We start from the raw sequence: 24,952 nt of genomic DNA on the forward strand, positions 1-24,952 counted from the left end.
CCCCCTTCTGCCCCCCACGGCCTATCTAAAGGACAGCTGCCTCTCTGCTTCCCCCTTATGAATTCACCCAACTGTCCCGCAGCTTCAGTGCCTTCTTTCTCGGGGGGAGGGGATAAGGGAGGCTCAGACAAGTTATACTGGTTGGTCCCTACTTTCTATCACCTCTAGCCCTAGTACAGGACTTTGTTCCCACTCACCTGAACCATATGAAATAGGCTCTGGACAGGACTTCCGCTCCTCTGGCAACTTTTCCTTGTAAACAAAGTCACTCCTATTATTTACTAGTCTTTAGTGTCTCCCTGTTGCCTATTAATTGAAGTCTAAACTTCAATCAATCAACAAGCATTTTAAAGTCCCTACTATGTGTTAGGCATTGTGCTAGAAGCTAGGGATAGGAAGACAAAAGTGATAAAGTCTCTGCCCTCCAGATACGTGAATACAACTATGAAGTGATGCCAGTGACTGGAGAAATCAGGAAAGAGCTCTTGAGGAAGGTGCTCCCTATGTTCCAGGCACTGTGCTGTACATTTGCTATCTCATCTAATTCTCACAACAACCCTATAAGGTAGGTGCTATGATTATCCCCATTTTACAGATGAGAAAACTAAAGCAAACATGTTAATTGACTTGCTCAGGGTCACACAACTGGTAAGTGTCTTGAAGCCAGATTTGAACTTGTCTTCCTGACTCTTAAGCCCAGGGCTCTATCCACTATGCCACCTAGATGCCCACTTTAGCTCTGAAGGGTCTCAAAGGGAAAGAGGTGAGGCAGAACATTTCAGATATAAAGGACAGTCCATGCAAAGGCATAGAGGTGGGTGGTAAAATATTGTATATAGGGAATAATTTAAAAGAACAATTTTAGATGAATTGATGGAATAAGTATTGAGTGCAGACTATGTTCAGAAGCAAGTAGCAGAAGTGTGGCTCCAACTCCCTGAGCAAGTGGAGTCTTGGTTCCGGCTTCGAACAATCTGAATCCTACAAAGGAATAATCAGAGCAGGAATCATAGACCTAGAGGCAGCTTGTAGTTCTATCACTCAGAATCAGCAGACCTTCCCAGCTGGCTTCCCAGCTCCAGATCCAGGTCAGGAATTTGCACAGCTCAAACTGGGAAACAATGATCACACTTTGTCCTGGATCAGATCACTTTGGGAACACTAAATGTTTACAGATCCCCAGCCTAAGCTGTTCCTGAGATCCTGGAATAACAAATAACACAGCGTTTAATACCCCAAGAAAGCAGCAATAGCCCAGACATTTCCTCCAGAAGTGAGCAGAGTCCAGCCCTAATATCAAGTCCAAAGTCAGGAGGTAATCTGGGAGAATGAGCAAACGAAAAAAGGATAACACCATAAAATGCTATCATAGTGACAAGGAACCTCAAGACACAAATCCAGAAGAAAAGAATGACTAAAACAACTGCAAAGAAAGTCTTAACAACAACACAAATTCAACTAGAACACCTGCAACAGATGATTTAAAAAAAAAAGCTAATAGGATTATTTATTGTAGCTTATTTTGTGGTGGCAAAGAGTTGGAAGCTGAGGGCATTCCCACCAATTGGGGAAATGACTGAACATGTGATGGAATACTATTGTGCTGTAAGAAATAATAAAGGGGTTGTTTTCAGAAAAACCTGGGAAGATTTACATGAACTGATGAAAAGTGAAGTGAGCAGAACCAAAAGAACAATCTACACAAAACAGCAATATTTTAAAGATAATCAAGTGTGCAAAACTTAGTAACTATGGTCAATACAATGATCTAACACAGTTCGAAGGAGTTATGATGTAAAATGCTTTCTACCTCCAGATAGAGATTTTGGTCTTAGAGTGCAAGTTGAAGCATGCTTTTTCCCCCCTTTTCTCTATTTTCCTTTCCTTTTTGGGGGTGGGTGGGAGGGGAACATGGTGAATGTAAACATGTTTTACATGACTTCATATATAATTCATAATGTAACTTCATATCTAATGGGTATCATTTCTTGCTTTCTCAATGGATTAAGGAGGGGTGGAGGCAGGGAGAGAACTTGGAATAGAAAATAAAAATGAAATTGAATTTTAAAAATCAATTGAAAATTTTCATGTAAAATGAAAAGGTTAATAGTGATGGAGTCAAGATGGCAGAGTGAGAAGTAGAATTTTTTGCCTTAGCTTCTCTCCAATCTCCTCCACAAAGACCAAGAAAGCATGCCATACTGAATTCTGAATGAGAAAGCCAAGAAAATGTTATAGTGAATCATTTTTTTCAGCCCATTGCAGCTTTGGAAGATAAAGAGGTCTGTGGATCCTGGGGTGGAAGGTGGCCAGGAGCTCAACACAGCAGCAGGTAAAAGTGATAGTGGGCCATGGCAGTAGCAGTGGCAGTGAGCAGCCCAGTGCCCTAGGATAGTAAGGGGACTGAATACCTGTGCAGAAAGAGATCCTAGGGGTCCCTTATACTAGTATTGGGAGCAGGAATGGGTGCCATCTAGCATCTCTGTTGCCTATTATTTATTTCTGGGTAACAGTTCTAGGGAGGAGAGGAGTCTTCATGGTCACAAGGGAGCAGGGGTCCTACCTGTGTAAGGAGCAAGGAACAAGTTTCAGAAACATAGCTGTATATCTCTGAGCCTAAGAGCAGAGTCGGGGACTCAGTTCTAACCTTTAGTCCTACACATAAGCCTGCACTGGAATAAACCAGGACAGAAGGCCAAAACCAAAGGGGAGCCAGTAGTTCATTCCGAACCTGCAGAAAATCCTAGGGGCTGTGACTGGGTCTGGCAGCAGTTTGTGGAAACTCAACCACACGCAAGCCAAGAGATCCAAAGCAGGTCAGAAATTCGCAGAGCACAGACCAGGAGAGCAGTGAACAGACCTCTTCTTGGATCACATCACTTTGGAAATACTGAAAACTTACAGAGCCCTCAGACTGAGCTGTGAAAGCAGTAGAAGGACATAAAAGTTCAGACTTGACATCTCCCCCCACCCTAGAGGTGAGCAGAACCCAACACTAACATAAAGTCCAAAGTCAAGTAGACTGGAAAAATGAGCAAACAAAAAAATAACCTGATGTAAAAAAATGACTGTGGTGACAGAGGAACCCAAAACATAAACACAGAAGAAGAAAATGACTTGAAAACATTGACAAGCAAAGTCTTGAAGGAAAAAAGAATGCAGACTGGATATAAGTCCATCAAGAATTCCTAAAAGAGTTTAAAAAAAGACTTTTTTTTAAAAAGCAAAAAAAAAAATTTTAATAAAATGGGAGCAGTAGAGGAAAAATTGGTAATAAAAATGAGAATAATGCAAGAAAAATATGAAAAGAGAATTAACAGCTTGTAAAAGAGATGCAAAACCTCACTGAAGAAAATAAATCCTTAAAAATTAGTATTGGCCAAATGGAAGCTAAAGACTCCACAAGACATCAAGAAACAATGTGAAGGGGCAGCTAGGTGGTGCAGAGAGTGGAGTACCGGCCCTGGAGTCAGGAGGACCTGAGTTCAAATCCGGCCTCAGACACTTGACACACTTACTAGCTGTGTGACCTTTGGCAAGTAATTAACCCCAACTGCCTTCCTCTCTCCCCAGAAAAAATTTTTTAAAAAAAGAAACAAAGTGAAAAGACTAAAACAAAAAGAAGAAAATCTGAAATATCTCACAGGAAAAGCAACTGACCTGGGAAATTGATTGAGAATCTTTTGAGCAAATTGAAAAATTGAGTATTTATTGGAATAAATTGAGGAATATAAGAATCATTGGACTACGTGGACTTCATGGGAAGTCATGAACAAAAAAAGATATATTTCAAGAAATAACAAAGGAAAACTGCCTTCAGGGAAGAGTAGAAAATGAAGAAATCCGCTGGTCACTTCCCGAAAGAAATCCTGACATGAAACCTAAGACTATTATAGCCAAAATCTAGAACTCGCAGGACAAGGGCAAAATAGTGTAACCAGCCAGAAAGAAAGAATTCAAATACCATGGAGCCACAGAATCACACAAGATTTAGCAACTGCCGCTAAATAGGAATGGAGGGCTTAAGATGTTATATTCTGGAAGGCAAAGGAACTATGGTTACAACTAAGCATAAACTTCCCAGCAAAACTGAGTATAATTCTGCAGAGAAAAATGGATATTTAATGAAATAGAGGACTTTCAAGCATTCTTGATGAAAAGAACAGAATGGATAATTTGATATTCAAACATAAGATTCAAGAGAAGCATAAAAAAGTATATGAATGAGAAGTCATAAGGGACTAGACAAAGTTAAACTGTTTACATCTCCATATGAGAAGATGACACAGGTAGTGCCTCAGAACTTTATCATAACTAAGGCTGTTACAGTTTATGTAGACAGAGGACAAGGATGTGGTTCAATTATGTTGGGATGATCTCAAAAGAAGGATGAGAAAGGGAGATGCACTGGGAAAGAAGGGAAGGAACAGGAAAAATGGGGGAAATTATCTCACATAAATGGGGTAAGGAAGAGTTTATGCAATGGAGGGGATAGTAGGGGGAAGCAGGCAACACTTGAACCTCATTCTCATCTGAACTGGGAAGAATATACATACACACTGTTAAGTATAGAAATTCATCTTGCTCAATATGAGAGTAGGATGGAAAGGGGTAAGTGGAAATGGGGGGTGTGTGTGTTAAAATGGAAGGTAGATAGAGGAAGGCAATCATCAGAAATGAAACAGACTCAAGGAGGGAAAAGGGTAAAAAAGAGGATAAGTATTAGAGTATAGGATGAACGGAAATATAGGTAGTAATTATAACTGTGCATGTAAATGGGATATATGATTATTTAAGAGAAGAGAAAATATGATATTTAAATAACCCTATGTTAGAAAAAGAAATTGAACAAGCCATAAATGAATTCTCCAAGAAAAAAAGTGCTAGTACCAGATGCATTTACAAGTGAATTCTACCAAACATTTAAATAACAATTCAAATACTACATAAATGATTGAAAAAATAGGTATCCAAGGAATCCTGTCAAATTTTGTTCAGTGACATAACAACCTTGAAACTTAAACTAGGGATAGCCAAAACAAAGAAAAATATAGAAAAGTTTTCTTAATGAATATTGATACAAAAATTTAAAATAAATGTTAGCAAGGACATTACAAAAATATATTACAGAAATCATACTCTGTGATCAGGCTGTATTTATACCAGGAATGCAGTGTGGTTCAATATTAAGAAAACTATAAGCATAATTAACCAAATTAATAAGAAAACAATGAAAATCATGTGATTATTTCAATAGATAAAAAGCTCTTGACAAAATACAGTACCAATCCCCATTAAAACACTATAAAGCATAGGAATGAATCAAGCTTTTAAAAATGATAAGTAGCACGATATGCTAAATATCTGTGATATCTAAAATTAAGAGCAAGATTTTCTGAAATAGGGATAAACTAGAAGTCTTTCTAAGAAAGTAAGGAGTAAAGCAAGGATGTCCATTATCACCATTATTATTCAATTTTGTACTAGAAATGCTAACTATAGGAATATGACAAGAAAAAGAAATCAAAACAATAAGCAATGGCAGTGAAGAAAGCAAACTATAACTTTTTGCAGATGATATGATGATTTACAGAAATGCAAATTAAAACAACTCTGAGGTACCACCTCACACCTATCAGGTTGGCTAACATGACAGAAAAGAAAAATGATAAATGGTGGAGGGGATGTGGGAAAATAAGTACATTAATACAATGTTTGGTGGAGTTGTGAATTGCTCTAACCATTCTGGAGAACAATTTGGAACTATGCTTAAAGGGCTATAAAACTGCATACCCTTTGACCCAGCAATACCACTACTAGGTCTGTCTCCCAAAGAGATGAAAGGAAAGGGACCTCTTTGTAAATACATACATACATACATACATATATCTATATCTATATATCTATATATATATATATATATCAGCTCTTTTTGTGATAGCAAAGAATTAGAAATTGAAGGGATGCCTAGGAGAATGGCTGAACAAGTTGTGGTATATGATTGTGATGGGCCACTATTGTACTATAAGAAATGATGATCAGGATGGGTTCAGAAAAATTTGGAAAGACATATGAACTGATGCAAAGTGAAATGAGAGAACCAGGAAAACGTTGTACACAGTAACAGCAATATTGTAAGGATGATCAACTGCGAAAGGCTTAGCTACTCTGATCAATATAATGGTCCATGACAATTCCAAAAGACTCATGATACTATTCACTTCCAGAGAGAGAAATGATGAATTCTGAGTACAGATTGAAGCATAATTTTTTTCACTTCTTTTACTTTGCTTGTTTTTTTTTTGTTAATGTGGATAATATGGAAGTGTGTTTTACGTGGCTTCACAAGTATGTTGTTGTTATTCAATTATTTAGTCATGTACAACTCTTCATGACCCTATGGATCATAGTAAGCCAGGCCCTTCTATCCTCCGCTATCTATAGAAGTCAGAACAAGTTCACTTGTTGTTTCCATGATACCATCTATCCATCTTACACTCTGCTGTTCCCTTTTCCTTTTCCCTTTGATCTTCTGAACATCAGTGTCTTTTTCAATGAGTCTCATCTTCTCATTATGTGGCTAAAGTATTTATAGTTTAGTTTCCGTATTTGACCTTTCAGTGAATTGCCTGAATTGATTTCTTTACATACTGATTGATTTGATCTCCTTGATGTCCAAGGGATTCTCAAAAGTCTTCTCTAGCACCACAGTGTGAAAGCAATGATTCTGTGGTACTCAGCTTTCTTTACAATTCAGTTCTCATAGCCATACATTGTTACTGGAAAGACCATAGCTTTGACCATACAGAACTTTATAAGCAAGGTGATGTCTCTGCTTTTTAGTATATTATCCAGATTTGCCATAGTTTTGCTTCCAAAGAGCAAGTATCTTTTAATTTAATGGCTGCAGTTGCCATCTGCAGTGATCTTTAAGCCCAGGAATATAAAATCTGACACTACTTCCATTTCTTCCTCCTCTGTTTGCTAGAAAGTGATAGGACCAGTTGCCAAGATCTTTGTGCTTGGGTTTTTTATGTTAAACTTCAAGCCAGCTTTTGCACTTTCCTCTTTCACCTTCATCAGGAGGCTTCTTAATTTCTGTTCATTTTCTGCCATCAGAGTGGTATCATCTGCATATCTAAGATTTCCCAGCAACCTTAATTCTGGCTTGAGATTTCATATGCTGTACTCTGCAAATAAGTTAAATAAGTAAGATGATAACATGTAGCCTTGTCATGTTCCTTTCCCAAATTTAAACCAATCAGTTTTTTCATGTTGCCTTTTGGCCCCCGTACAGGTTCCTCAGAAGCTAAGTAAAATAATCTGGTACTCCCATCTCTTTGAGGACTTGCCATGTTTTGTTGTGATCCACACAAAGGTTTTAAGTGTAGTTAGCAAAGCAGAAGTAGATATTTTTCTGGAACTCCCTTACTTTTTTCTGTAAACCAGCGAATGATGGTAATTTGGTCTCTAGTTCCTCTGCCTCTTCCTCAGTTAAAGACTAGCTTGCAGAATTATAAGCATAACCTTGCTGGCATGTGAAATGAGTACAATTGTTCAGTAATTCAAACATTCCCTAGCATTACCCTTCTTTAGGATTGGGACATAAACTGATCTTTTCTAATCCAATGGACACAGTTGACTTTTCCAAATTTACTGGCATATTGAGTGCACCACTTTAACAGCATCATCTTTTAAGGGTTTTAAATTGCTCAGCTGGGATTATATCACCTGCACTCACATATCTAATGAATATTATATTGTTTGCCTTCTTAGTGGCGGGGAGAAGGCCTGGAGGGAGGGAGAGAATTTGGAACTCAAAATTTTAAAAAATGAATATAAAAAAGGAATGTCATTTTGTCCGCTGTGTGGAGAATTTTTTGGAGAGAGGGAAGACTTGAAACAGGAAGATCTATTAGGAGACTCTGGCAGTTTTCTGGGCAACTGGGACAAAGGTGAGGAATATGAGAGATGTCAAAGAAAGATGTTATGAACTGGATTTTCGGTTAAGATGAAAGTGTAAAAAGTCACCAAGGAAATCACCGGATCCTGATGACTTACTGACCGGATGGGTTTCCAAGTGGACTTGAGGGGGACTGAGGGGAAACAAGGTGGATAGTGCCACTGTATCCTTGTGGCACATTCTTGATGTGCCAGGGCAAGGTACACTTTCTTTGCTAAATGTTTGTTGACTTGTGAGTGCCTCATTTTGTGCCAACATTGAACCTGAACTGAGAGGGTGATGGTGTTTAGAGTCAAACCTCCAATATTTGGCAAAGTCGCAGTAGGTTGGGACAAGATGAGATGGTCTTATAGTCCACACTGTGGTTGAATTTGAGGAGCAACCCTGAAAATACAGAAGAGGGTGGCTTGATCAGATGTTGGGGACACTTCATGGCTCTCTGTCACCAGAGTCCTCCTTATTGTATATGAGGAGTCCTCTCTGAGAGACAGGGAGCTGGGTTCGACTTAGAAAGGATTCACTTAGTGGGTGCTGGAGAAGGCTTCCTAGGAGAGTAAAGAAAGTGCCAAGTCCAGTAGTCTCTAATATTGTTGAATGTCTTGCATAACTTGGATTGTCAGACTAATCAGACAGAAGGTAAACTAGGCCAGGGCATTCAGTAGCTAGAGAAAGAGACAGAACTCTCAGCTCTCAGGGACTGACAGTACAAGGAAAGCTGAAGGGCAGCTAATAGAGCTGTCAGACATGAAAATTAAGGGCTATCTCCTGATGGGGGTGGGGACTGAGGGGATCCAGACAGGAAGCCATCCAATGGCTTATGACCCAGGCGCTCTGGTTCTTGATGAGATAGAGAGATCAGACTGAGTTTTGGTGACAAAAGGGTAGTTTTGTTGGAAGATACCTTGATTTCTGATACCATTGTGAAGTTTGCTATATAACTATTGTGGATGTGTATTTACCTGGAAGAAAAGGAATCCCTTAGTTAAGTCGGTGGTAATTCTGAGTCACTAGATGAGGAAAAAGGGGACAGACCCTCCACATGTCCCTGTAAGGGCGCAAGAATCATGTATCATTCCCTTGATGTAGCTCTTGGGGAAGGAGAGGTTTTGGCAGGTGAGCCAAGGAATACTGAGTGGGTGACCATACAGAGAGAGACTCTGTATCAACTTAGACCTCAGGACAAGTTGCATCGAAGAAGCTTATGGCTCTTAGCCCTTATAATACAGATGACCGGTATGCATGGTGAAGAATTGTTGACTGTTCCAGAAGTATCCCTGCTGTGGCCGTGATGTTCTTAGAGTTGTTCTCCTGCTCTTAGTTATTACCTCACAACAAGAGAAGAAATTTATGACTGTATTTAAGGGGTCATCCGTGCTACACTGTTCTTGGTGCTGCTTTAGTTCATTGTCACCACCTTGCATTAGGAGACACACCATGTACCTTAAAGGTTTTACATCACCTACCACATGGACTAGATCATAAGACTTGAAAATTGATTTTTCTAAAGGAGGAAAGAAAGGCCTAGGATTTCTGGGCTTTATATTTTTTTTCCTCCCTTCACCTCTTTTTCCCTTTCTTCCCCCTTAGAACTGCATGTGACAGATGGATTGTTCTGTCAAAACCTTATAAGCATTTAAAAGGTGGAAGGTCCTCTAGAATAGCATGTGACCTGGGAGCTGCATGTAGACCACAATACTTTTGAGTGTCAACCAAACCAGATTAAAATATAGCTTGGAAATATTTACCAAAATAAATGAAAATACAATAAAACATAGATAATATTCCTTTTTTAAAAACTAAGTCAACATGCAACCTTCAGGGATCCTTATGCATGGCTTAGTGGCCCCCATTTCTATCTGAGTCTGATACTACTGCTGTAGAAGATTCTTAGAATCTTGCCACCAAAGGGTGGTATGTGATAGGATTAGTATTTCCCTGACAAGACTTCTTTCCTCTCATCCACAACATGGGGAAGTATTACCTAAGAGAAGACAAATCTCCTCCCAGAAGCTGATTACCTTCAGTTTGCCTGATGCAACTTCCTTTCTCATCTTCCCCATCCCCAGCCAACATTGAGCAAGCCAAGGACAAAGCTTCCCCTGAGACCTAATTGGCTCCAACTTCCTAGATGTCTAGGGGAATAAAAAGTCTTAGCCACATGGAGTTGAGGCCTCTCAGATTTGGTAGGTGCCAAGATCACTCAAGTTGCCAGTTTCCAGATGGAGATGAGGAAGAGTTCATCTCAAGAAGATAAGTACCACTGTATCCTTATTCTATATGTTCACCGTTTTAGGGAAAAGTAAATTGCCTTTATTACCTATTCAGTTGCTTACAAGGACTTCATTTCATCCCACCATTGAACCTAAACTAAGAGGTAGGCTGGCATAGAATCTCTAACAGAAGGAAAAATTAGAAGGAAAATAAATCGCCTAGAAGAGAGAGGATGAACTTGTCCAAGGGGCAAATCTCTGAATAAATGAAACAGAACTCAAGAGTTCATGAGGCAATAAGAAATTGTGAATGAGTTACTGAGAAGTAACATAAGTACTCAAAGGATTATAAGGCAGGCAATTTATTACTGACAGGCATACAAGTGTGTAGCTTCACAACCCTTCAGTCCCATAGGCAAGCATAAGGTGGTAGGTGGCATGGGAGTATGGTAGGATGTGTATCCCAATTAAGTGCCCAGAGCCCTGGGCCTTTGCCCTTATATATGATTGTTGTTTCTGGGCAGATTCACAGAGACCAGGTGGGAAGGGGGCCTTTGGAAATGTCAATCAGTGGGTGGCCTAGAGTCCAACACCTCTTATTTATCCCAAGGGCATTGGGATTAGTCAAGTTTGCTAACCTTGAATACCTGAATTAGATGTAGTTTTCTAAACTTTATAATCAGGACAGCTTTACATTCCTTGCCTAAATGAAGTTGATTAAACCAGTATTAGGTATCTAGGAACTTCCTGGTACATAGTTGGGTCACTCAAAGGTTAAAAACAAAAGGCCACTTGTGTCAGCTAAGGCCTCACAACAGATCAATCCTCACAATTCACTTTCTTGACTTGCCAATTCTCTTTTTTTTTGGGGGGGGGGGTTCCTTTGGCCATGTCCTTTACAGTCATGTTCTTTTCATGGATACTAAAAAGTTGCTCCTTGGGGTCACCAGGCTGGGTGGCACACTCGGAAGGGTGTCAGGTTAGCTGCCTTAGCAATAGTCTCGATGTACTTCTGTAGACTATTGACTTTGTGGTAGCAGAACTGAAAGTAGTAGCAGAAGAATTGTTGGGACCAAATAGGTAGGTGTCATGGTGACAGGTGGGCCAGAGGACTGTGGCTATCATGACTGGGGCTATTTTTAGCAGGATCGATCATCATGGGGGTCTCAGGGATACGTAGAAGCGTAATGGACACATTAGATTCTTACCCCATTTCCTTCCCACATTTTCTTGGTCTTGTGTGTTTATTCCCCACTAAATGATAATCCATTTTCCCTTTTGCAACCAACACCATATTTCCTATTCCTGCTATGATATCTGTGGACATTGATTTATGACACCCTGTCTGTCTATACCAAACTTTCCCATCTGATTCTAATTGTAGGAGCTCCAAAAAGGTGGAGGAGAAAATCAATCAGAACCACTCTGTGACATTGCTGGGGAAGGAATGTAGAGACCTGAGAAAATTGTCTCCTTCCCTTCCTGAGAAGTAAAAACAGGAGCTTACAAGAGGGTGGAGAAGAGGGGGAGGAAGGAGAACAGTGGTCTGTGAAGTTGGTGCCCACACTTCCCTAACCAGCTGAGAAAAGAAACCACCATGCACTTGAGCTCAGCTTTGGGGGTGGTGGGGGGAAGAGAGTTAGTTGTGAATATTGTATAGGGCTCAGCAAACTATGGCACCTGCTGTCCGTTTTTGTAAGGCCCAAGAGTTTGAAATAGTTTTTACATTTTAAAATAAAGTTTTCTTGTATCTAAAGATCTAAAAACCATCCTTAGCACAAGGGCCATACAAAAACAGGAGTTGGGGGAGTGTTGAGGCTGGGCAGCTGACTCCAGGTATGGTACATCAGTTACTGACCAGGTCAGTTGCGATCCCTTGTCTCCATTCCATGATAGTTATGTGTTCAGCAGATGGGCTAGGGGAGAAGACCTCTTTGGGGGTATGGCGATGGTTGCAGAGGAAGGTGATCTAGCCATCCTTTCCATGGGTTGTTGGAAGTGAGGTCTATGAGTTGGGCTTTTAACTATCCATTACATTGCTCAGTTATCCCAGCTGCCTGAGGGTGATTTGGAGCACGTGATGCCTTGATCTCAGGTCCATTGTGGGGTAAAGGTAGAGGAAAATGAAGTCCTGTTATGGATAGAAATGTAATCTGGTTATCCAAACCTCAAACCGTTGTGAGTCTTGAGGGCATGGGCAGTGAGCTTGGCAATGGGATATATCATCACAACAGCTATTCCATGCCTAACATGAGTGCTGATTGCTGTAAGAACATATTGTAGCTGCTTCTGTGGGAGGCAGGTCAGTGTAGTGTAGTTGTTAAGGTGTGTTGGTTTTGTGTGCCCCTGGGCACTCTCTCTTCCGTGGGTACAGAAGAACGTTTCTTCTGTTGATTTCTTGGGCATTGCTCTAGTACCAACTAGACATACGTTTGGGTAGGTGAATTCCTCTCTGCCCATGCTGCTAAGGGTCAGTGGGTTACCATGCATAGTTTGGGCATATACCCAGGAGGCCACTGAGGCAATTGTCTTGGAGCAGGTTTCAGTGGCCTTTGTTGTTCACTCTTTTCATTCGTGCCTGACTCTTTGTTACCACACTTGAGATTTTCTTGGCAAAGATACTGGAGTGGTTTGTCATTTCCTTTTCCAGCTCATTTTGTAGATGAGGAAACTGAGGCAAATAGGGTTAAATGACCTGCTCAGGGTCATATAGCTAATAAGTGTCTGAGGCCAGATTTGAACTCAGAAAGATGAGTTCCTGACTCCAGGCCCAGCACATTATCCACTGTGCCATCTAGCTGTCCTTTAATGTGCTACTGCCAGTAACCAAATAGTGGGGAAGGGGAAAGGAATAAGCCTTTATTAAGTACCTACCGTGTGCCAGGCACTGTGCTAAGCACTTTACAAAAATCTCATTGGATCCTCACCACAATCCTAGACTGCTAAGTAGGTGCTATTATTATCCCAAGTTGGGGAAATTGAGGCAGAGGTTAAGCTAGTATCCGAGGTCAGAATTGAATTCAGGTTTTCCTGACTCCAGGAAGTGCTCTATCCACTGAGCCACCTGCCTTTCTAGCTGTCTAGTCTTATCAATTCTTGGGTGTCTTTTTGTTTGTTCGTTTCTAGGGGAGGTCATGGCTAACAGTTCATCCTGGGCCCCCAGCTTGGCAGTTCCCTGAATTATATCAGGGTTTGTTGTTGTTTAGTAGTTTCTATCCTGTCTGACTCTTTGTGACCCCATGTGGGGTCTTCTTGGCAAAGTTACTGGAGTGGCTTGCTATTTCCTTCTCCAGCTCATTTTATAGATGAGGAAACTGAGGCAAAGAAGGTTATGTGACTTGCCCAGGGTCACACATCTAGTAAGTGTCTGAGGGCAGATTTGAACTCAGGTCTTCCTGATCTGACTCCAGGCTCAGCACCCTATCCACTGTACCTCCTAGCTGCCCTTATCAGGGTTGGTATCCCTGTAATCTTGGTTTTCTACTTTTCTTTTTCTATTTGAGCCACCAGCACAATGTCATCTATGTAATGTAGGGTTGTAATGCCACGGGAGCAAGGGGCCCTTGGACAGAGTCTTTACCCAATGGGGAAAAATTTCAGGGTTGTTTAAGTACCCTTAGGGTAGAACAGAGGTGTACTCTCTTCTAAGCTAAGTAAAAGCAAATTGGTCTTTGTCCCCCCCAGTCTGAGAAGCACTGAAAAGAATGCTTTTGTAAGCAATCCCATCACAAAGAGAATCCCTCATCCAGGCCACTGAATTTTAATAGGGGAGGAGACCCTGGAGCTGGCCCCTAGCCTCATATCTAAGGTCAAGTCTTTGAAGTGAGTCAAGTCAGAAAGTAAGCCAAGTCACTTTGAAGTGAGTCAAGTCAGGGGAAGGCATTCCCTTTCAGTAACCCCTGGCAAAATCCTCCAGTGGACTACTTCCCTCACGTGTTTGAAAGGATGAGATCTGATGACAGTCCTCTCGACAATGCTGTGAACTCCAGTGTAATCAAGGAAGGGTGCTGCCCCCTCCCTACCCACCTCACCTCAGAGTCATCATTCATTCAGCTGTTCTCCATCTCTTCTGCCTTATGTTATCTAACTGTTTCACTATAACACCTCAGTTCCCACTTCAATATGAGTCTTTGTCATTCCTGGTCTCTCCTCCTTCGTTATAAGTTCTTAATCATGGTGGGGAGGTGAGGGCAAGTATTTCCTAAGAGCAGGAGGCATGAGAATGAATGTTTCCTTTGATTTCACACTGAACCCAGAGAATGAGTAAACTCCTGTGTGGTCCCTAGATTAATGAGCTCCCAAACAGCACTTCCCCAGGAGCCCTTCTCCCTCTTTCCATGAGGAATCTTCTCAATGCTTGGGGATCCTCACAGCCTTCTTATTCAAGAGAGGGATGACCCCACTCTCCATAGGCCTTGTGAGGAGATGCTGGGTGAGGTACTGGGAAGGATCAGGCAGTTCATTGCTCATAGGCATGCAAGTGTGCATCTACTCATCCTTTCAGTCCTATGGGTAAGCATGAGGTGGTGGCATGGATAAGTGGTGGGATGTGCACCCTAATTTAGAACCCAGCACTCTGGGTCTCTGCCCTTATATCTGATTGCTATTTCTGGATATATTACCTGAGACTAGGTGGGAAGGGAGCCATTGGGGAAGTCAATCAGTGGGCGACCTAGAGTTTGACGCCCCTTATTGATCACAAGGGTAATATGATTAGGCAAGTTTGCTAACCTCGAATACTTGAATTAGATGAAGTTTACTACACTGATTGTGGTCAGGAGGGCTTTGCCAAAATTCTTTGCCTCAGTGAAGCTGACTAGACCAGTACTCGGGTATATAGGGGTTTCCTGGTTTAAAGTTGGGTGAGTGAATGGTCAAACATGTAATCATTTTTATTAACTGAAGCCTACCAATAGAACAGTCCTCACATCAATATTCAAACAAATCAAAAGATTGAAAAATAGAAAACATAAGATGCATACCATCAAAAACAATTGATCTGGGAAAAAATGTTGAGGAGAAACAGTTTAAAAATGCTGAAAGGACTCACTGAAAAATGAAAACAAAAAAGCCCCTGGATACCATATTTCAGGAAGTTGTAAATGAAAATTAAGCAAATTTATTAGGACCAGAGGGCAAAGTAAAAATAGGAAGAATCCACTGCTAACCTGCAGAAAGAAATCTTAAAATCAAAACTCCCAGAAGTATAGCCAAAATCTAAAACTTCCAGATTAAAAAGAAAAACAAACAGACACAAAGTTAGAGTTCAAGTACTAAGGAACTACACAAGATTTGGCAGTTACAACTATAAGGGAAGGAAAATCTAGGAATACATTGTTGCAAGAGGTAAAGCATAAGGGCTTATAATAGAAAATAATCTATCCTTCAAGACTGAATTTAAGCCTACTGGGAAAAATAGACCTTTAATAAGATAGAGGACTTTCAAGCATTGCTGATAAAAAGACGAAAGATGAGTAGAAATTTAACAACTAAAGCAAAGTAGTCAAGAGAAATCTAGAGAGGAGGAAAAAAGGCTAAAAAGAGCCTCAGTTTCCAAAGGTAAAGTGGGATCATGGTATAAATGAAGAGATTTGATGGGAGTCACTAAGAGGAGAGTTGGGGGAATAAAACTTTTATTCCTACTACCATGACTACCTTTTAGACACAGCCTTCATTTTAGAGATGAGGAAACAGGCCCAGAGAGAGGGCAAGTGACTTGTCCAAAGTCACACAGGCATTAAATGACAGAAGCAGGATTTCAATGATTTTAATTTGTTTTGGCTCGAGGGAGTACCACATCAGCCTAAGGCCATCATCCCCATAGATCAAATCCTTTCCTGCAGCCCTTGATATTCTTCCCCTTCCATTGATCCCTCCTGCTTTTCTGGCCCCTGTGCCTCAGACTCTCTCCTTAGGAATTCCTTCCCTCCCCTTACCTTGTGCACAGTTCCAAAGACACCTGAGCCAAGCACTTTTGGTTTCCTGAGCTCTGTCTCCTTGAAAATTCGGGCCAAGACCTTGTTGGCCTTCTCACCAGGGTCCAGAGGCTCCAGGCTCTGTAGGGGACAGAGGGGAGCAGTCAGGAAAATCTCTTCCTGGGCTGAATCCTTTCCCATCCCCCCTAACTACCTTCTATAGGACAGCAATGAGTGAAGGGGGAACTACAGCCCACAGTGGTGAAAGGAAGAAGAAAGAATTAGCATCTCTGAGAAACATCATAAACATGTTGGGAGATAGGAAATCCTGAAAGCTGCCAGGATCAGAGGTTGTGTAGTCAGGGCTCTAGCAGAGAAATATTATTTCCATGGTGTCAGGGATCATGAGAGGGTGTTAACAAGGACTTTAGAGGGAAATTTTCCCTTGGAGGGGGAGGTGTGTGCTGGGGGTGGGGGGAGGGAAGGAAGGGCAAGAATTCTATTTAGATGACCTTTCTCTTGTATACCATTTTACAAGGTACTTTCACATGCATTGTTTCACTGTAGCCTTACAATCTGTATGAGACAAAGCAAAACTTACCACTGTTTCACAGACGGGGAAACTGAGGCTTTGCTCAAGGTCACACAACCAGCACTATAACCCAGTTCAGGTTTTCTTACCACTGTGTCACTATTTCCTTGAAGGGAGGGGATTAAGAACTGACTGAGAATGGCTCAACAGTATGGGGGGGAGGGGTCTCCATTGGAAACTGCCCCTTAAGTACAGGAAGGAGCATTCACCTCACCCCGCTCCAAGTAGCGCCTCATTGCTCTCTTATTCTGGATCTTCCGCCCTCGCAAGTAGAGCAAGGTGAGTAGCAGGACCAAGGTGATCACTATCAACCCTGCTACCACCGCTAGACCCACAGCCACATGGGTCTTACTGTAGGAAAAAGGAAACAAGGCTTACCCTGAGGATGCAGCTTCTTTACGTAAACTGTATCCCCACAGCATGGGAGATGCCCATCAAAGATCCCTACTGCCCTACCACTTCTTGGATTAGCCCAGGGGTGGGGAACCTGTGGCCACATGTGGTTCCCCACCCCTGGACTAGCCTATAGACATAAGTCTATATATGCAGTCAGTATATGCAAAAAATTAATTTATCCCTGGATACTCCAGCCTACGTCAAGTTAGTTTTAGAGGGGGAGGATAAAAATAGAAGTCCCTGGGTTCTTTCAGAGACTTCCCTTTCCCTTCCCTCTCCTGTCCTCCTGAAAATCTCTTATAATCATTGAACTCCAACCTACCTGCTTATGGCCTGTGGCTGTCCCAAGCAGTCATGGAGCTCTGGTCCATTACACCTGGAATAGAATAAGACCTCCTTAGTGAGGGACTTGGACAACTGGCATTCCATTCTATGAGCTCTTTTCCCCACTACACTGATCCCAGAACCTCCTATGGTTTGCTCACACTGGAATCCATATTTCATCTGAACCTAGCAATGAGGCTTAATTCTCTGATCCCTTCTTTTCTCTCTGGGTGCCACTTTTTCTTTTCTGGCCTATATTTACCCCAGTTTCTCAGGATGGTTTCTGTGGTGGGATAGACCTCCCCATTCCAGCCCTCTTAAATCTCTTAGCTTTTTAAAAAATTAATTTAGTTTTAGTTTTCAACATTCACTTTTATAAGATTTTCAGTTCTAAAATTTTCCCCCTTCCCAAGATGGCTTGCAACCTGATAAAGTCTATACATGTACAATTGTATTGAACATATTTCCACATTAGTCATGTTGTGAAAGGAGAATCAAAAAAATTGGGGAAAATCAGGAGAAAGAAAAAAAAAAGAAAAGAGAAAATAGTGTGCTTTGATCTGCAGTCAAACTCCATAGTTCTTTCTCTGGATGTGGACAGCATTTTCTATCATGATGAATCTTTTGGGAAAATCTCTTAGCTTGTTGTTGGGTTTGGTTCCTCCCTAATCTTTTCCCTCCTGACTTATTGTCCCCTGTCCTATGACCCCTTTCTCTTTCCCTCCCCACCCTCTTTCTCTTCACTGACCCCTGAGTGCAGTTCTCATGGCAAGGCAGACACTCTCAATGAGCATCTGGGTACTTGTGGATGGGTCCTTTTTGGCACCCATGAGGCCGTGGGGGCAGCTGCTCACACAGTGTGGTCCATCCCGGAAATGGGCACACTGAGCATAAGCATCTGAGCCCTAGTGGAGGTGGAAGAAAAGGTCAAGAAGGACTGAAGCCTGAGGATCCTTTGAGCTCATCCAGGAGATTTCCTACCCTGGGTGAGGGAGCCAAGCAGTTACCATTTCTACCTCACAAATACCAACATTGTATAAGCCCATGGAGGGCAGGGCCTGTCCTGCTTCTGTATTTGTATTCTTAGCACCCAGCATCCTGTTGGACTTTGGCAAATGTTTGATTGATTGATTTCCTGCCAGGCCTATGATATGCAGCCCCTTGAGTAGCCCCCCTCCCCCTCCAAGGAATTCTGGGACTTATACCATACCGAGCCATAGCAGGTGACATTGCCCTCCACAGGCTGGCACTCAGGATGGCAGGAGAAGCACTCATCCTCATGAGCAAACTCTTGGGGTTCTCTGGAGGTAGGCCCAAAGAGATAGCATCATTTTCAGGTTCTCTCCTCCATAAACCCTTCCCCGACCTTCAGCTCTATGTAATGCCCACCCCATCAAAGGACAAAAAGTTGCCATAGGAGATCCAGCCCTCCACATGACACACAGCCCCTCATTGTGCCCCTCCATTTGCTGTACCCCACCATATCCCCCTTCTAGCCTCTACAGTACCCATTAAGGAAGTTGCACTGGGTCACACAGACCCCCTTTCAACTGTAGTTTCGACAGGATAAGCACTGGCCAGGACCAGGGCCCCAGCAACCCCCAGATGAGCACAGTGGGTCACACACTCGACCCTCTGCCACTGGAGAAGGAGAAGAAGGAGAAGTGGGTCAGAAGAGCCCTCCTCAGTCTGCCCACCAAATGCCAACCACTGTACTTGGCCTTGGGTCCCACAGTCTCCAGCTCAGAATCTTTTCTCCCATTCCTCTCCCCATTGGAAGTTCCATATCACCACTGCCTGTGCCCTCAGGCCTTCACTTCCCTCCCACTTACCACAGTCCTTTTTGGGGCGATTATGCTTGATATCCAGCCTGCCTTCCTTTGGTCCCCGAAGCAGCCTGGTCCAGTTCAGAAAGTGGTGGTAGCAAAGGCGCCGGTTGGCACTGATATAAATACGCCCAGCACTGACTTCTTTCAGGGACCTGGGCCCCAACGATGTCACATTCACGCTTTTCATGATCAACAGTGAGAAACCTCGACTGGGGATGGGAATGACAATATAAGGAAGGAGGCCCCAGAGAAAGAGATGAGGAGAAGGGGCCTATGACTACTGGGTGGGAACTTTGTCTTTTTGCCCAGTGACCCCAAATTCCTCCTACTTGTTCCTCAGAAGGCAGTATGGGTAAGCCTGATGCCAAAAGGTACTCCCCCCCAAGAATATGTCCTGTGCCAAATAATACCACCTTCTTCATAGACTTACTTGTAGAGACTTCTACCACCTATGGTTGTCAGGTTGGAGAAGACACTAAAGTTGTGCATGTGGGGAGGCCACAACTGGATGTTCAGGTAACCTGTGGAGGAAGGGAGCTTTACTTATGGAGTCTGCCCTTTGCCCTCTGCACCTTCTCACTTGCTCATGTCTCTCCCCAAGCAGCTGGGGTACAGTTGCTCCTCCCTGGGTTCACTGTGTACCCTGCCAATGTTCCTAGTCTCCTTGTTTCCCTGGAGACACATCCCTTCTTCCCTGACCCCACTTACCTGTAATCTCCTTAACGGTCTGCAAGATTGAGCTTCTCAGGATCCAGGGCAGGTATGTTTGTTGTACCAGGGGTCTCTGGGGAAGACAAGGAAAAACATGAGGGTTTTCTTTAAGTACTTTTAAGGTGAGCTGAAAGAGGGATTAGATCATAATTTATTCTAAGGACTAGAACTAGAACCAGAAATGGGTGAAAATTATAGGAATTAGATAGGAATTAGCATAAGCAGGAGCTTTCCAACAATTACAGCTGCCCAGCCCTGGAATAAGCTACCCCCCCACCCCCACCCCAAAAAGCACAAATCCCTCATCACAGGAAGTGTTTGAGCCCAGGGGAGATAAGCATCTGTTAGGGATATTAGAGAGGAGATTGCCTTGTTGATGTCACATGATCATTTATTTTGTTAGAGTTGGGGTGAGGAGGTGGGTAAGGGTGTAGAAGAACCCAAGAGAGGTTTGAAGAAGGGAAGAATCTAACCCTTGGAGGCCAGTGATAAGGAAGTCCAGGTTTCCCAAGATCTTGGTACAGTTCACAAACCCATCAATGTTGCTAGAATCCACAGTCTGAAATCGGCTACCTGAGCCTGTCCCCTCACAGGCTGCAAACAGAAACAGGATGGGGAGGAGACAAAGGAAATTTAGAAGGGTCTGATGGTAGGCACCAAGACGAGACTTGGGTGAATAAAACTTTTCTCCCCCATACCATGACACATGAGCCACAGGGCTCACACATCTTCAACCCATTTTTTACCTCCATCTTGTCCCCAGGACAGGCCCTGACACAGGAGGTATGATCTGTAACAAAGCTATCTGTGCCAGGAGAGAAGAGAGCAAGGAAAATGAGAAAGGGCAAATTCCACCCTCTGTCAGACCTGCCTAGGATTTCAAGTTGAGCAGGACCTCAGTGGGCATGTCCTCCACTCCCTGCATTTGGCAGATAAAGAAACTCCAGGCAAAGAGCTGATGAGACTTACAGAAGGCCACAGGTTGTGAGTGGCAGAGCCAGGCTTCAAACCAAGGTCCTCTGCCTCCCAAACCAGTGTTCTTTCCACTCCATAATATACTGGGAGCAGAGAGAATCCCTGCCCCTCCTGCACCCTCTCAGGTGTCCTGAGTGCCTCTAGTGGAGGTTCTTGCAGCCCTCTTTACCTCATGTCTTTGGCAAAAGTCCCTTCTAGAGGGGTCACAATCCATGTGTCTCTCCCTTTATTAACTTTTCTCTCCACACATGGACACACAGAGAAACCCCTAAAGTGACTTTCCCTGTTCCTACTCCACTAATCTCTGCCCAGGTTTCCTTTCTCTGCCTGTTGCAGCCACTTACGGGGACAGCTGGCCACACAGACCCCTCCATACTGGTACTTAGTGTGAGGATTGGGCTGTAGTTGGAAAGTGAGCTTGTTGTAAACAAGGGGCAGTGGGCACAGAGACACACAGGCTTCACTGTCATTGAAGTGTCAGCATGCCTAGGAAACAGGGATAGAATGAGGATAGAGGAATATTTGTGCCCACCCATACACTCCCCCCAGCCACCAGGCCTCCCTCCAACACTGTGTGCCAGGCCAGGGCACTCTTAAAAGGGCCCCACCCATTACCCCAGTACATACAAAGAAGTCTGCCTCCCGGGGACCTGCACACTCATTATGGCAACACTGGTTGGGATTGGGCCCCATTCCCCAGTCAACCCTCCCTTCTGTCCCCCCACTCCCCCCCATTCCCTTTTCCCTTACTTTCTTATAGGGCAAGATAGATTTCTATGCCCCATTGCCTGTATATCTTGTTTCCTAGTTGCATGCAAAACCTTTTTTTTTTTTTGAACATCTGTTTTTAAAACTTTTAAGTTCCAAATTCTCTCCCCTCTTCCCTCCCCACCCACGCTCCCTAAGAAGGCAAGCAATTCAACATATGCCACATGTGTATCATTATGTAAAACCCTTCCACAGTACTCATGTTGTGAAAGACTAACTATATTTTGCTCCTTCCTATCCTATCCCCCTTTATTCATTTTTCTCCCTTGACCCTGTCCCTTTTCGAAAGTGTTCGTTTTTGATTACCTCCTCCCCCTATCTGTCCTCCCTTCTATCGTCCCCCCCTTTTTTATCTCCTTCCTCCTTCTTTCCTGTGGGGTAAGATACCCAATTGAGTGTGTATGTTATTCCTTCCTCAGGTCAAATCCAATGAGGGCAACATTCAGTCATTCCCCCTCACCTGCCCCTCTTCGTTTCCTGCAGAACTGCTTTTTCTTGCCACTTTTATGCGAGATAATTTACCCCATTCTGTCTCTCCCTTTCTCCCTCTCTCAATATATTCCTCTCTCATCCCTTCATTTGGTTTCATTTTCTTAGATATCACCCCTTCATATTCAACTAACCCTGTGCTTCTGTATATATATATATATATGTATACATACACACACACACACACACACACACACACACACACACACATATATATATATATATATATATATATATATATATATATATATATATATATATATATATATATATATTCCCTTCAGCTACCCTAATACTGAAACTGAGGTCTCATGAATTATACACATCATCTTTCCATGTAGAAATGTAAACAAAACAGTTCAACTTTAGTAAGTCCCTTATGATTTCCCTTTCTTGTTTGCCTTTTCATGGTTCTCTTGATTCTTGTGTTTGAAAGTCAAGTTTTCTATTCAGCTCTGGTCTTTTCACTGAGAAATCTTGAAAGTCCTATATTTTATTGGAAATCCATATTTTGCCTTGGAGCATGATACTCAGTTTTGTTGGGTAGGTGATTCTTGGTTTGAATCCTATCTCCATTGACCTCTGGAATATCTATTGCAAGCCCTTTGATTCCTTAATGTAGAAGCTGCTAGATCTTGTATTATCCTGATTGTGTTTCCACAATACTCAAATTGTTTCTTTCTGGCTGCTGGCAGTATTTTCTCCTTGATCTGGGAGCTCTGGAATTTGGTGACAATATTCCTAGGAGTTTTCTTTTGGGGATCTTTTGCAGGAAGTGATCAGTGGATTCTTTCAATTTCTATTTTACCTTCGGGCTCTAGAATATCAGGGCAGTTTTCCTTGATAATTTCATGAAAGATGATATCTAGGCTCTTTTTTTGATCATGGCTTTCAGGTAGTCCAGTAGTTTTAAAATTATCCCTCCTGGATCTATTTTCCAGGTCAGTAGTTTTTCCAATGCAATATTTCACCTTGTCTTCCATTTTTTCATTCCTTTGGTTCTATTTTATATTATCTTGATTTCTCACAAAATCACTAGCTTCCACTTGCTCAAATCTAATTTTTAAGGTAGTATTTTCTTCAGTGGTCTTTTGGACCTCCTTTTCCATTTGGCTAATTCTGCCTTTCAAGGCATTCTTCTCCTCGTTGGCTTTGTGGAGCTCTTTTGCCATTTGAGTTAGTCTATTTTTTAAGTTGTTATTTTCTTCAGTATTTTTTTGGGTCTCCTTTAGCAAGTCATTGACTTGTTTTTCATGGTTTTCTCACATCACTCTTATTTCCTTCCCAATTTTTCCTCTACTTCTCTAACTTGCTTTTCCAAATCCTTTTTGAGCTCTTCCATGGCCTGAGACCAGTTCATGTTTTTCTTGGAGGCTTTTGATGTAGGCTCTTTGATTTTGTTGACTTCTTCTGTCTGTCTGTTTTGGTCTTCTTTGTCACCAAAGAAAGATTCCAAAGTCTGAGTCTGAATCTGAGTCCGTTTTCGCTGCCTGGCCAGGTTCCCAGCCAACTTACTTGACCCTTGAGTTTTTCGTCGGGTATGACTGATTGTAGAGTAGAGAGTACTTTGTCCCAAGCTTGAGGGGCTGTGCTGTTGTTTTCAGAGCTATTTCCACACAGCAAGCTCTGCCACACCTGCGCTACTCCTCCCGCAAGAACCACCAACCCGGACCATGACTCAGATCTAAGCTGGCTCTGCATGCCTGCTCTGATCCACCACTTAATTCCTCCCACCAGGTGGGCCTGGGGCCAAAAGCAACTGCAGCTGTAGCTGTGTAAGCAGCCTCAGGGCTGCATCACTTCTGCTGCCCCCCGGTTGGTGGCCCAACCTCAAACTCCTTTCACGCTGCCCCCCACAGTTTTCCCACTCACCTCCTCTGTTGTCTTTGGTGTTTGTGGGTTGAGATGTCTGGTAACTGCCACAGCTCACTGATTCAGGGTGCCAGCACCTGTTCTGCCCGGCTCCCGCTCTGGTTAGTCTGGGTACATCCCAGGCTGGGCTCTGCTCTGCTCCCAGTTCCATGGGATAAATCTTACCCAGCGACCATCCAGGCTGTCCTGGGCTAGAGCCCTGCTTCCCTCTGCTATTTTGTGGGTTCTGCAGTTGTCGAATTTGTTCAGTGCCATTTTTTATAGGTGTTTTGAGGGACCTGGGGGGGAGCTCACGCAAGTCCCTGCTTTCCAGCTGCCATCTTGGCCTCTAAATCACTATTGATTAGAGAAATATAAATTAAAACTACTCTGAGATAACACCTCACCATATCAGATTGGCTAATAAGACAGAAAAAGAAAACGAGAAAATTGGGACACTCCTGCACTATTGCTAAAATTGTAAATGAATCCAACCATTCTGGAGAACAATTTGGAACTATGCTCAAAGGGCTATAAAACTGTGCATACCCTTTGACCTAGCAATACCACTATTAGGTCTGTATCCCAAAGAGATCATAAAAAAGGGAAAAGGATCTACAGTTACAAAAATATTTATTGCAGCTCATTTTGTAGTGGCAAAGAATTGGAAATTGAGGGACTGTCCATCAATTGGGGAATGGCTGAACAAGTTGTGGTATACAATTGTAATTGAATACTACTGTGCCATAAGAAATGATGAGCAGGCTTTCAGAAAAACCTGGAAAGATTTATATGAACATACAAAGTGAAATGAGCAGAACCAGGAGAACATCCTACATAGTAACAGCAATATTGTATGATGATCATCTGTGAATGACTTAGCTATTCTCAGCAATACAATGATTCATGACAATTACAAAGGACTCATT

At 42.5% G+C, this 24,952-nt stretch overlaps 1 protein-coding gene and 1 pseudogene across 1 annotated transcript in view; both read right to left on the minus strand.

Moving 5' to 3' along the window:
• ERBB3 (erb-b2 receptor tyrosine kinase 3) overlaps window positions 1-16,128 on the minus strand; it is a 34,026-nt gene extending 17,898 nt beyond the window's left edge. Inside the window, exon 1 of the mRNA XM_036759326.1 lies at window positions 16,110-16,128. The gene's annotated coding sequence lies outside the window, so the exon portion shown is untranslated. The remainder of the gene's footprint in view (window positions 1-16,109) is intronic.
• A 2,146-nt stretch (window positions 16,129-18,274) lies between these two features.
• LOC118851286 lies at window positions 18,275-21,608 on the minus strand (annotated as a pseudogene).
• Window positions 21,609-24,952: the final 3,344 nt, after the last annotated feature.

The sequence above is a fragment of the Trichosurus vulpecula genome, chromosome 5, assembly GCF_011100635.1.
Source record: "Trichosurus vulpecula isolate mTriVul1 chromosome 5, mTriVul1.pri, whole genome shotgun sequence".
NCBI lineage: Eukaryota > Metazoa > Chordata > Mammalia > Diprotodontia > Phalangeridae > Trichosurus > Trichosurus vulpecula.